The sequence below is a fragment of the Coffea eugenioides genome, unplaced genomic scaffold, assembly GCF_003713205.1.
Source record: "Coffea eugenioides isolate CCC68of unplaced genomic scaffold, Ceug_1.0 ScVebR1_785;HRSCAF=1522, whole genome shotgun sequence".
NCBI lineage: Eukaryota > Viridiplantae > Streptophyta > Magnoliopsida > Gentianales > Rubiaceae > Coffea > Coffea eugenioides.
The window spans coordinates 29,499-42,304 of record NW_020864654.1 but is presented as its reverse complement, the minus strand read 5'-3'; the positions used below and the strand labels follow the sequence as shown (position 1 = coordinate 42,304).

General features: G+C 33.6%; 1 pseudogene; it reads right to left on the bottom strand.

The window, feature by feature from the left end:
• Nucleotides 1-5,065: 5,065 nt before the first annotated feature.
• Nucleotides 5,066-7,105, bottom strand: LOC113758908 (annotated as a pseudogene).
• Nucleotides 7,106-12,806: the final 5,701 nt, after the last annotated feature.

Below are 12,806 nucleotides of genomic sequence, written 5' to 3'. Positions count from 1 at the left end.
GACCTCTCTAGGTGCTTTTGTTGTAATCTGAACCCGTCCCCAGAAACTATTAACCACGTCTTCTGTATGGGGGAGGTGGCTAAGCAGGTTTGGAGTTGCTTTGATGGTCTTATTGGCGGGTTTAGTGCGGCTTTCACGGTTAGACATAAGGTGATGAGCTGGTGGGTTAAACCTACTCTTAATAATTACCTTGGTTTTATTCTCCGCACGATGCCATCCTTAATCTGCTGGAATTTATGGAAGATGCGGAATTTGTGGATATTCGATGGTAAGCTAGACTCGGTAATGCATGTTTGTGATCGGATTTTTTTGGAGCTGAGAGAATGGTTCTATCTTCGGTTTCGAGAGATATCACTGCTTGATAACTCACGGATTGGTTTTTTTGATATAATAGCTAGGTTGCGGAGCAAGATTATCATATGGGAGGTTTGTTGGGAAGGTACGCATTAGTCGGTGGTGAAATTGAATGCTGATGGTTGTTTAAGGGTAATCCGGGGAGGAGTGGCGGTGGGGGATTGTTCAGGGATTATGATGGGAGGTTCCTGCTTGGCTTCTCATGTTGGTTTGGGGAGGCTACTAGCTTTCAGGCGGAGATGAAGGCTCTGCTTTTTGGTGTGCAGTTAGGTGTGTCCTGGGGCTTTGTTAGGTTGCACTTGGAATCTGATTCACTGGTGTTGGGCCGTATTACTCAGGGGAAGGTTCAGTGCCCATGGCAGTTGCAGAGGGAGTTACTAAATCTGCAACAATATAGACAATATTTTGAGGCCGTGTCTCATTGCTTCCAGGAGGCAAACAAGTCGGCGGATAGATTGTCTAATATTGGCGTGGAGATTAAGTGTACTGCAATTTATGAGACCTATAATGCGTTGCCTCGATTGGTGAGGGGAGATATTTCTTTAGATGCGTCTGGGTTTCCAAATTTTCATAGATGCCGACGGTAGGGTTATTTAGAGATGGGGCAGGATGTGTGATACAAAGTTATTTCTTACAAAAAAAATTATATAAAATACATTAAATGCTTCCATTACAAAAAAAAAACTAATATCGTATTTATATTGTCAATAAACTATAGTATTAGTACTGTCAAATACTAAAAGAACTATGAAAAAATAGTACTGTTTATAAGTACAATCTATTATGGTAAAAATATTGCTAGCACTGTAAAATACTAAAAGAAGTAATATAAAAATAAAAAATAATATTTCTTAAAAAAAAGATGAACAAGTTATAGGATATGTATTATCAAATGCCAGAAGAAGTATTACGAAAATAAATTATAGTACTATCTAATAGAGTATCAGTATTGTCAACAAATCATACTAGTAGTGTTGGCAAATACTAAAAAATTTTAAAAACATACTGTCAAGTATGGTATTAATAGTGCCAGCATGTCATATTATAGTGTAGTATAATATTAGTATTAGAAAATTATTTCTTAGCTAAACAATTGTTTTGAAATGATGAGAGATTCTTGTGAAAGACAACTGAAATTAGTAAAAAATATTGTTAAAACTTCCTAACCTACGACCAATGTGTTACTACTAGATAATGAAAATGATCCATGTCAATTTAATGATCATTTGAACCTTCATAAGACAGGAAAAGAAAAAGGATCCTATTATGAAGATGTCATGATAGTATTATGTAACTAATACTATGTCTCTAATATCTTGAATTTTATCATTATTGATTGAGGTTGGTCACAAAATATCTATAGTGAACTAGTTTTACAAGCAAATGAATGGAGAATTTATAAGATCATAAAAAGAATCATATTACTATAACAATTTTTCATATACGAAGATAAGTTAAAGAATTTTGTAGAAAAGTTTGGAAGAATATTGTTTAAAAAAAATTTCATATTAGAATTGCATTAAAATTTTATAAACTAGAGACTAAAGGAATGAAGTGTTGAAAGAAAATTATCATCATAACAATAGTGAAAATAATTACAATAATAAATTTATAATTGGAGAAGTTAAAGAAATTTCATGAAATGTATAAGAAGTATGAAAATTTAGTTCTTACAGGGAAAATTATATCGAGAAGAAAGAGTTGTGATCAACTTTACTATTGTAAAGTTTAGGGCATATATGAAACATTTGAAAATTTAAAGTGCTAAATACAGAAGAGAACAAAGAAAAAAACTTTAAATTTTTAATTTTGGCATGTAAGATGTCGAGATTCATGCCTAATCCAATAGAAACAAGAGGAAATGATAATTATCAAAGGAAGAAATTGTATTGAAGTTCAAATTGTTGAGGGATAGAGGATATCTAGAATAGTTTTGTAATCTGTAAGGTAGTGACTGTATATATGTGTCGCGCCCCATTTTTTTTGAAAAATAAAATTACGAATTATAAAATGAATTTTTGATTAATTTTGAGTGAAAATGAGTTTTTAATTTTTAGAGAATAAATAAAGAAAAAGGACCTAAAATGGGACTTAAAAAGTGTGACGATTTTGGCCCAAAATAATAGTTTAAAAAGGGTTTTTGAGAAAAAATAGGAGTCGCCATTTGGTATTGAGTTAAGGTGTACCAAGTCACCGAAAAATGTATTTTTAATAAAAAAATAGGTAATACCCTTTTTAAATTACTCAGGTCTTTGAAAACAAGAGAAAAGGGTTCAGGAGTCTTGGTTGAAGAAATGGAAGGCAAAGATTTGATCTAAGGCATCCTTTCAATCTAACCAATGCTAGTTGCGTGATTTAGTCAAAAATTTTCTTAATTTAATCTATAAAACTTATCACATTTGGATGTTACTATATGGATGCAAACCTATACCTAATGAATATCGAGTGGGTCGAAATATCTCTTCAAAATTTAATTGGTGCAAATCGCATTAATTGTGATGCCCAAAATGATTCTTAAAAAAGGTCATGAATATGCAAAAAGTGAGACTCGAAGAAAAGAAAAATTATAATATATAAATATATGTGACCTAAAAAGAGGAATGCAACATAACGGGTACGGGGGACTAAGATTCGTGACTCAATTTTTTTTTTTATAGAAAAGATACGAGCGTGCTAAGGCTAAGAAGCCATACTCGTCCATTTCCCATATTTAAAGGGTACTCTCCTAACCTAATCAAGCAAATGATCTAACATATTTCTAATTTTCTTAAATGGAATGTAAGTCTAAATGTTATGTTTCGCACATAGGAATAAGGGATATACATATAGAGGAAATATCATGCAAAATGGTAAAGATCCTAAAAAGTAGAAAATATGCATAAAATGTAGTGATTGTCATGCAAGCATGTGGTTCTAGCGTGTGAACGGTCTAAAGGGTCTAGCATTGGACTAGCCCATTTCTACAAGTCTTCACTAGCGTTGGACTAGTAAGAAATCGGGGAGAATGACCACAACTAGCGTTGGACTAGTGTGGTGACGTCATACATTTATTATCACTAAATAAATCATATACAACGACATAATTAAAGCAAGTAAACATATAGAACACATAGATCACATAGCACAAAGGCATGATTTCTAAATGCAAAACCCTAATTAAAGCGAATAAACACGTGAACACAAGCATGCAAGCACATAGGCAAATAAATGCAAATAAAAATCTAACTATTACATTTGGGACCCTAATTATAATATAAGGGGGGAATTAAAATAATAATAATCTAACTATTACATTTATCTAACTAAATACATTTTTAGCAAAAATTAAGAAAGTAGTGATCAAGTGGTGTATTCGATCGGTAGCAAACGGTGTACGTCGGTTCAAGCCTATTTTCCTTAACTCTCGCGTACTTGTGTTTTAACTTCTGATTCACTAACTTATTATTAGCACGTCTAATCACACAATTCCTCTTATTTAATACTTGCTCTTATCCACCAAATTTAATACACACACCTCACCAAGTGATCACACTACCAAAATGCGTAAAAACCCTAATTTGCTCTAACTATAAAAGTAAAAGTAAAACTCTCGATTCTATTACAACTATTGAGGGAATAAAATGAGTAGTAAAGGAATTATAAAATAATTTATTCAAAATAAGAGGGAATTACAAGAAAATATAAGCAAATTTTCAAGTCGTCACAGCTAATTCTTGGGGTACACCCTAAGGGAAGGTGGGGCTGTCACAATGACCTAGACATAAAGGATGTTCTAAAAAGTTCTATTACTATCAATTAAAGTTGAAGGTCTACAGCATACAAGAATTCACCTACCATCTTGGCTTAATTGAACAACTCTTCACTTGAACATGCATCGTTTCCATACCATACACCACAAAATCTTCAAGAGTCCAACTCTTTTCCAAAAAAACATTTTGTCAAAATACTTAATGAAATTGTTAGTATTAATATTTCTCATATGAAACTTTGGTTGATTATACTAGCACCTATTTATTTACATACATCTAAATAGTTATAATTCTTAATATTTATTTGATTTTGTCAATAATTTTATCTTTTTAATATAATCAACACCCTTAAAATTCAAAATCGTCTAAGAATGTTTCTTGGGGTGGAGATTGAGGTTGTAGTTTAAGGAGATAGCTTGTTCAGAATATCAGTGTATAAAGGTAATAGAAAAGAGTTTGGAGGAAGATACATATCAAGCCTGAATAGTTTTTTGAATGAAATAACATGTTTGTCTTTAGAAGTTTTTTAGTAAGGAAGATAACTTTGCACTAAAAAGTGACTTTCTCTAGCAAATTGTTTTAAAGTTTCTAGTTAACCAAGAAAAACTACTATTAAAAACAAAAACTCATGTGAAGACACTCATTTCGTTAGTTTGTTTTTTTAGTAACTTAAGTAAAATCAATGGTTACATTTTATGGGTCCATACTATAATGAACTTGTGATGAGATTATATACACAAGTAAAAGAACTCATTGAAACCAGTAATCTTGTCTATGCTAATAGATCCAAGGAATGATATCTCATAAGGTAGACAAATGAGAACTGTTTACATTTATAAATTGGGATGAAAAAAGTAATGCTACTAGGGTAATCCAACATGATAGTATGGAATGACTGATTCAACATCTTAACCACAATAAGTGACTCATTATGTAAACCCAAATTTCTTCACTTCTTCATTTCACGCACGCAAACTTTTGTCAACCGTAGAAAAAGAAAAGTCATTACTAGTCATTCCCTTGGAAGTGTACATGTCTCCTTCACTCCTATAAGAAGGGTAGTCTTGCTTATCACTATCCCTTGCTTTCAACTCTTCAATCTTCTCAACAACCACACTCAAATCCCACCTTCTCTCCATGTTCCATTCACAACAACACATTCCAATTTTCAAGAGTTTAAGCATTCGGCCCTCTCCATATTTTGTCCCATACATGTTGTTGTCAAATACCTCACTAGTCCATTCTTCTCTCACAACAGAATTAACCCATGTTGCCAAATCTTTATTAGCGCCCTTACCTTGTCACAAGTAGTTAGTTGGAAATCTTCCGGTCAGCAACTCAAGTATCAAAATACCAAGGCTTCATACATCTATCTTTCTAGTAACTTGATCATGCTGCATAAATTCGGGTGATTTGTAGGCCATCATGAGTTTTTGAACATTTTCTTTGTTCATCAATAAAGCTAGAGCTTAGTTTGCAAGGACTGGTTCAAATTTTTGGCCTAGAAGAACATTTGATGATTTCAAGTGTCCATGTGGTAGAGGCACTTCGGGAAGCTCTTTATAAAGGTAAGCCAAGCCCTTGGCGACTCCTTTGACGATATTTAAGCGAATTGGCTAGTCAAGACCAGGTTGGTTAGGGCTATGTTTGCCTAATCAAAAGCATTTGAATTAATGCAGATGGTAGGTAGGACAATAATAAGAAAAAAAAAACTTAACATATTTAATTGTTGTGAGGTTCTTAACTTTTTTCGTTTTCTAACAAATTCTTAATGATTAAGATCATTTAAAAGCAAAGGTCTCCAATTTAGGATAACTCTAATACAGTAACCTTTATGCAAAAGGAAATGCTAATTCATTTTGATTTCTCAATGTTTATAAAAAACTTAGTCTCTTTTCCTATACCAAAATTGAATTATGTTAACGATACCATTATGAGCAAAAAAATTTTAAACAACAAAAATACGAGTTATGATCTCCTTAATTTGATCATCCTTTATGTATATGTAATTAACTAATATGTATATGCAAATATATTAATGTGAAAAGTATCCATGTTCCAAAAGTTTTAACCTTTTATAAATTAATCTTAGTTTTAAATTAAATAGTTTGAGTTGATATTCGGCACTTTTGGAGTAATAAGAGAAATTCCTAGATTATGATATCTAAAGCATAAATAACTTACCATGGAGATGGCTAGCCAAGCTTCCATATGTAGCAAAATTGGTGACGAAGTTTTTCTTCTTTCGTATAATAAAACGCCACCAGAGGCAGAAGATTAGGATAGGGTAAAAAACCTCAGCGGTCACTAAATTATTGGTTAGATCATGTTTTGACTATCAAATTATTTTTCGTCAATAATTGACCACTAAACAACTTAATAAGTAAAGTGATGACCATTTAGTCGATAATTGCTCTTAATTTATAAAATTATCAGTTAATCTGTGAAATAGGACCGCGTAGTTATTGGACAAAATTATCCCGCACTTTGCCATGTGTACTGCTAATTTCACAGATTAAGAGCAACTATTGACTAAATGGTCATGAATCTACTGATTAAGTTGTTTAGTAGCCAATTACTGAGGAAAAATAGTTTGATGGTCAAAACATAATCTGACCAATAGTTCAGTGGTCGTTGAGATTTTTTGCCCATTAGGATATAACAAGTTTCCTAGCCTCCTCAAGTGCTCAAAAAATTGTTCCTTTCCCACATTGCTCATATGTCTAAACCTTTTGACAACCATGGATAGACCATTAAGAAGATTAGATTTATACGAAGACCCAAGGTTTCCACTGCCCAGTACTTTAGGTGAAGCTCTAAGTAGATCTTCTAACTCAAACTTCTACCTATCATTCCTAACAAAATATAATAAGTCTCCTTGGTTGTTTCTTTTGTACTTTAGAGCTTGTTGATCATCTACCCATCTCTTGCTAGTATAAGGTTTATGAAAAGATTCTTTACCCTTGAGGTTTTCAATAGTGGATTCCTCATAGTCTGAGCGTCTAATCCAAAATCGACAGAAAAAAGAGGCTAAAAGAATTGTAATTAAAACAACTCCAACAAAAATAAAAATAATGACTATGGTTTTTTGAATAGATTTCTTTTTGGGGCAAGATAATTTCAAAGGTCAGCCACACAAATTGTTTCCTGCATCATTAGAGATGTTATGTTAGACGCTGGCCAACAAGTGTATCATGCATTTGTGAAAAAGTGTAAAATTGTTATCAAGATCAATTGATGGCCATGTTTAAACATCTGATCATTGGGCATACAATCCAATGGCTAGTAATATGTGTTTGAATGAATAAAATCCAATATGAGAAATATGTAAAGATGTAGTGATACTATTTTTCATTACTTTGGGGACAAAAGAATCGACATGCGAACAAACCATAACAGGGTTTTTTTTTTCTAGCAGCAAAAGAGTATGGGGCTTAAGAAGTGAGGATTTGAACTCAAGCCCTCTAATTCGTGGGTCTTCAACCTTAAACCATAATAGGGTTTGGCTAACAATAGAGTATGATTATTTATAACATTCCCTCAACACAACATAATGAAGGTTAAACACTGAAAAATAAATTTTTCTTTGAGGTTCTAATATACATATTACTACTTTGTAGGTAGATAGTAAGACAAATTATTTTAAGAATTTCAACATTCTTATAGGCTTAGCAAATGGATCAATAGTTTTACATTCTAAATGGAATCCAATTGGATTAGATACTTGACAGAAGTAATCGGGTAATAGAAGGGATATATGGGAAACAAACAATCTCTTCTAGAAGAGATTATTCGTCTTCCTACGAAGCTAGAAAATAATAGGATCTTCCTAATTAGGAAACTTTTAAAAGAATTAACACAAATGAGGATCTAGAAAGCCATAATGAACAAAATAAATGAAAGATAATTAAACATATTTTGGTGCGTACGAGATTATTTGGGCACTGACTTAGGCAATGAAGTTCTCTCCAGTTACAAAAATATTTTATAGAGAACAAAAGTATATACTAGCAAAATACTCAATTTTGGCTTGATACAAAAATTAAAATAATGTAGGCTCATAGTTTAAACTCATACAATTTTCACTATCTTAACCAAAAAATATAAATTAGACATTTTTATTATACACTCAACTAAATATTACCATGTTATTTTCTATAAGTTTTAACTAAATTATATCTTGAAACCTATATAATTTTCAACGTCTTTTAATAAGTTATATTTGTGCAATTTATTTTCATGCTAGGCACTCTACTCTATTTTCCTTAATTCAATCAGGGATATGAATAATATTGTTTTGATATATGCCTTAACATTCAATCAACAACCCCATCTCCATGGGAACAATTTAGAAATCTCAAGAGTCAAGATTTTTTTTTAATTAGAACAAGCAAGAGAGTTAAGGCTAATTGACTAGTTAAATAGAATTATTTTTTGAATTATTTAATCAAGTAAGAACTGCTTATTTCTAAGATAACAATCACAAGGAATGACTTTCTAACCACTTGCAAAATAAATTTCACATGTATAGTTTTGTTATATGAGGTTAAAAAAGAGTATATATATGTGTGTGTGTGTGTCATTTTAGTTTGGTTTTAACTTCAAAAGATTATAATGTGTATTCCACAATGACTTATTGGAAGATCTAATATTTTGAAAATTTGCAAGGCAAATGCTTAATAAGTATAAAATACTTGAAATTATCAATATCTAATAATGTTACATTTATAGTGATATTCACAGTATTCATTTAGTTTAAAATGAAGATAGGTACACTAACTCACCAGTATTACACATAATTGATAGAAGTGCAACTTTTGGTGAACAATGCAAACTAAAACAATGTATAAGTTCTCAATAATAAAAGTGGAGTTTTAGTGTTGCCCATTATTATTAGAGTAAATCTTGCAGTGTACATACTATCATAGTTAGATGAATACCACATATGTAAAAATTTAGATTTGAAATTCAAATTCAACAAATATGGCATCCATCCAGACATGACAGTACATACACTATCAGCGTATATAAAATTAATCCTTATTATCAAGGTAAAATGTGCAGAACCCTCTTGTGGTTTGTCTGGAGGACATGGAACACCATCTTCTTCAAATATATCTAGAAGACCCCCCACCCCCCGGTAGTTAGATAGTGTGAAAATTAGATGGAAATCATCTGTGTCAATGGTAACAAATTGAATTCCATAATTAAAAGATTGTGCATTCTATTTCTTGTTTCGTTTTGTGGTTATGAACCAATGAATATGTAAAAATAATTTTTTTTAAAATTTCTCTTCAATTCTCATCATCATGGTAGGGAAAGTTTCAGCATCATTGCCATTGTTGCCCCCGCCTCAACTATCAAGGCTGCGTAGATTAACAGCAGTAGCAACATCATATTGGTCTCTTTTTCTTTTTCTGTTTCTTTTCTACACTCTTGCTTCTGTGAGGGCCCAAAAAATGTGGTTGCTTGACAAAATTGACCAAGAGAAAAAAGCAAAACTTGGATTTAACTTGGCACTTTGACTAAGTTATATTAACCAAGACAAGACCAAAAACAACAAGAGACAAAGAGGAGGAGAGCCGGGTGAGAGCAAGAAAAAAAAAAGGGACCAAAAGAAAAGAAAGGAAAAGAAGACTTTGACTCTACTCTAAAATATATCAAGCCTTCCTAGTTAAGCACAGTAAACAACATAAAAGAAAGAGAGGGGAGGGGAAGTCGGGCAAGCTGGACAAGAAAAAGGGGAGAGAGAGAGAGAGAGAGCCGTGAGAGAGCGAGAGAAAATAGAGAGGAAAAGGGAGAAAAGCAAGAGGAAATCTGGGAATTCAATCAACCATTTAGCCCTCCAATTATGTGTGAAAGCAAGGAGAAGGAACGATTGACTGCTGGCTGTCTTCATCATCTCTATCCAGCTTTGTTTCTTGAAGATTGAAAGGTAACCTGACTTCCTAGCTCTCAATTTTTATGGTATAGCTTGTAGTAGTAACTAGAAGTTGGAGTTACTAAGCTAGGAACTGATTTCATAGCTGGAAATTCGTGCGTTAAAATTGATTGAATGAATTTGGCAGTTTTGATTACTGTTCCAGATTTCTTGTCTGAAATTGGCTTGAATATTCGGGTATGATGGAGGCTGAATTAGCCTTAGAATGAAACATGGAAGTTGTAGAGAATTGAGTGTAGATTATGCCTGTAGATTTTCAGCTCAATCGGAACAGGGTACCTTGTGAAATGACTATTTTACCCCTGCTGCCCTGTTTTTGTCAGACATGATAATCTGCCTCTGTAATTGCTTCGTTTGGCTGGGAAGATGAATGAATTAGTTTTTGATGCCTTCTTAAGAATTGTAGCCTTGTATCTTAGATTTCAAATGGTTTTGAACTACCTGAATCGGAGTTGTGTGTGCTGAGATATGATTGAATGAATCAGGACTGCTAGTTGAATTTCACAATGAGCTTCGAACTGAAAAATCTGGGGGATGTTTGGATAAATGTGGCTAGGTTAGGGTGGGAACTGAGTTGAGATGTCTTCATGAGAATTGTAGAGCTATGTCTTAGCTTCGAAACGGTATATTGTTTGTTTCAATCCGATAAGTGTAGCTCGAGTTGTGCTTAAATTGCTAAAAGGTAACAGTGATATGTGATATTGAACTTTGTGTTTTAGGAATTGGATTTGGACAATAATCAATTGTGATGAATGGGGATCATGAGCGGTGATTGGTGAGAGTTCCTTATTTGTTAAAATTTTTCCTCAAGTATTTTAGTTAAATGTGCCCCTTTGTTTATTTAAATGTATTTGCCGTTACAAAAAGGGTTTGCTAAATGGATTTGTGAACTGTATTCTCTTTATAAGGTGAGTGTGTACTTTATCGCACTCACCTAAGGACATGTGTTTGATTTGAGCAATTGGGATTTATTGTATTAGCTGCCTTATATGATTAAATGTGATTAAATGAGACATAGACGGGGGTGTACCTTATCGCACTTGATCTAGGTCTCAATATTTCGATATTGGATGTGTGATATGTGATTGGATGTATATATGTGATAAATTTTGTTTTATTACATGTTTGGCTTGTTAATTATGGCAAGGTATTCCTTAATTTGGATGGATGAACTTGTGTGTGTTTAAGTATAGTAAGAGGAAAAGTTTCTGTTTTGAATCTTTCATGTTGGCCGAAATTTTGGGACGAAATTTCAGATTTTTGGAGCTTTTATTTGAGTTAAAGTTTTGCCAAAATAATGGATTTTAAGTGTATTTGGGTTGATTAAACCGATTAGCTCTTCAAAGGAAAAGAAAGGAGTGAACTTGTTAGAGTGAAAACTGGAAATTTGCTTTCTGGAACATCAGACCAGTTTCGGGAAAAAGGTTATCTTTTGGTGTATACCACTCCAAATCGAGTCCTGTTTGTTTGGTTTGAAACTAGACACATAAGGCTACAATCCATGTAAATTTCAGGGGCTAACTCATTTTCTGTGATTTTTGGTGATTTTCCACGTCCGCTAGAAAAACAGAATTTTCCCTGCCCTGCATTTTACTGCAGCAGTCTATTGACGGAAAAACTGGACAAAATCCGTTTGGAATCTCATCAAGGTGTCTTCTACAAAGTTGTAGCCCTTTCAATTAGGTTTCCAACGGTATCAACCATGCAAATTTTGGACTTGTAAATATTAAGTTACGATTTTCTAAAGGTTTCTGCCATAAACCTCCAGTTTCCTGATTTTTACAATAAACATGAAAATGACTTGATATTTTTGCTTGGCCTTGAATATGCACATGAATGATCGTGATTATACATGTCTCAGGTGAATACGAGAACTCCGAAGAACTCGTTTAGCCGCCTCATTTTTTTCTCTCTCTCACGACTTTTGGTGAGTATCAAGTGCATGTTAAGTGTTTAAATGAAATGTTTCTCGTACTTGCTAGTTAATGAGGCTAGGGTGTACTTTATCGTCCTTGTCCTCTCTTTCATGAAATTGCTTGCTTGATAAGTGATACGTGTTACATGTGAATGCAAATGAAAGTGTTTTTCGTGAGCATTGAGCGGCAGAATGTATCATGCCCTTTTAGGGTAGGAGGTACCGCTCATCCCGTCTCAATGCCATGACCAAATCTTGTCGATTGGAGCTTCGTCTCATCGACCTAAAAGTGAATGGGGGAGGACGCCCCAACCCATTGGCTAGCCTTGTAACTCGAGCCGGCAAGGGCTTGGTCGAGAAACTTGGTGAACCTTGGGAAGTGTTATAGCTTGATCCAAATAAGGGGTCTTGCTAGGTATACTTGTTAAGTGATACCACCTACATGCTTGTTTGGTTACGGATCCAAGAGGGTGTCATGGTGGCTGGAGGTAGCAAGTGGAGTTCTACATGGATAACTGTGAAAGTTGACGGAGGGTCAACTACCTGAGCTTGGATCGCGTGTGGATTAGCTCCTGAGAGCTGCCGTATCCTTTTATTGTGATTAAATTCTCTACTTGCTTAATGTTTCGAAGTTACTTGTTACTCAAGTTATTGCTTTATATTGTGTCTTTGCTCGCATGCTTGCATGTTTTTCCCTTGGCCTCACTGAGCGTTAGCTCACCCCAATTTGTTTTCCTTAACAGGTTTGGAAGTGGAAGTTCTGAGGTTTAATTAGTGACCCCTTTTGGGTAGAACTAGTCATTATCTTTAATTCTGGGACTCCATAGTGTAAAACTTATGATTATTT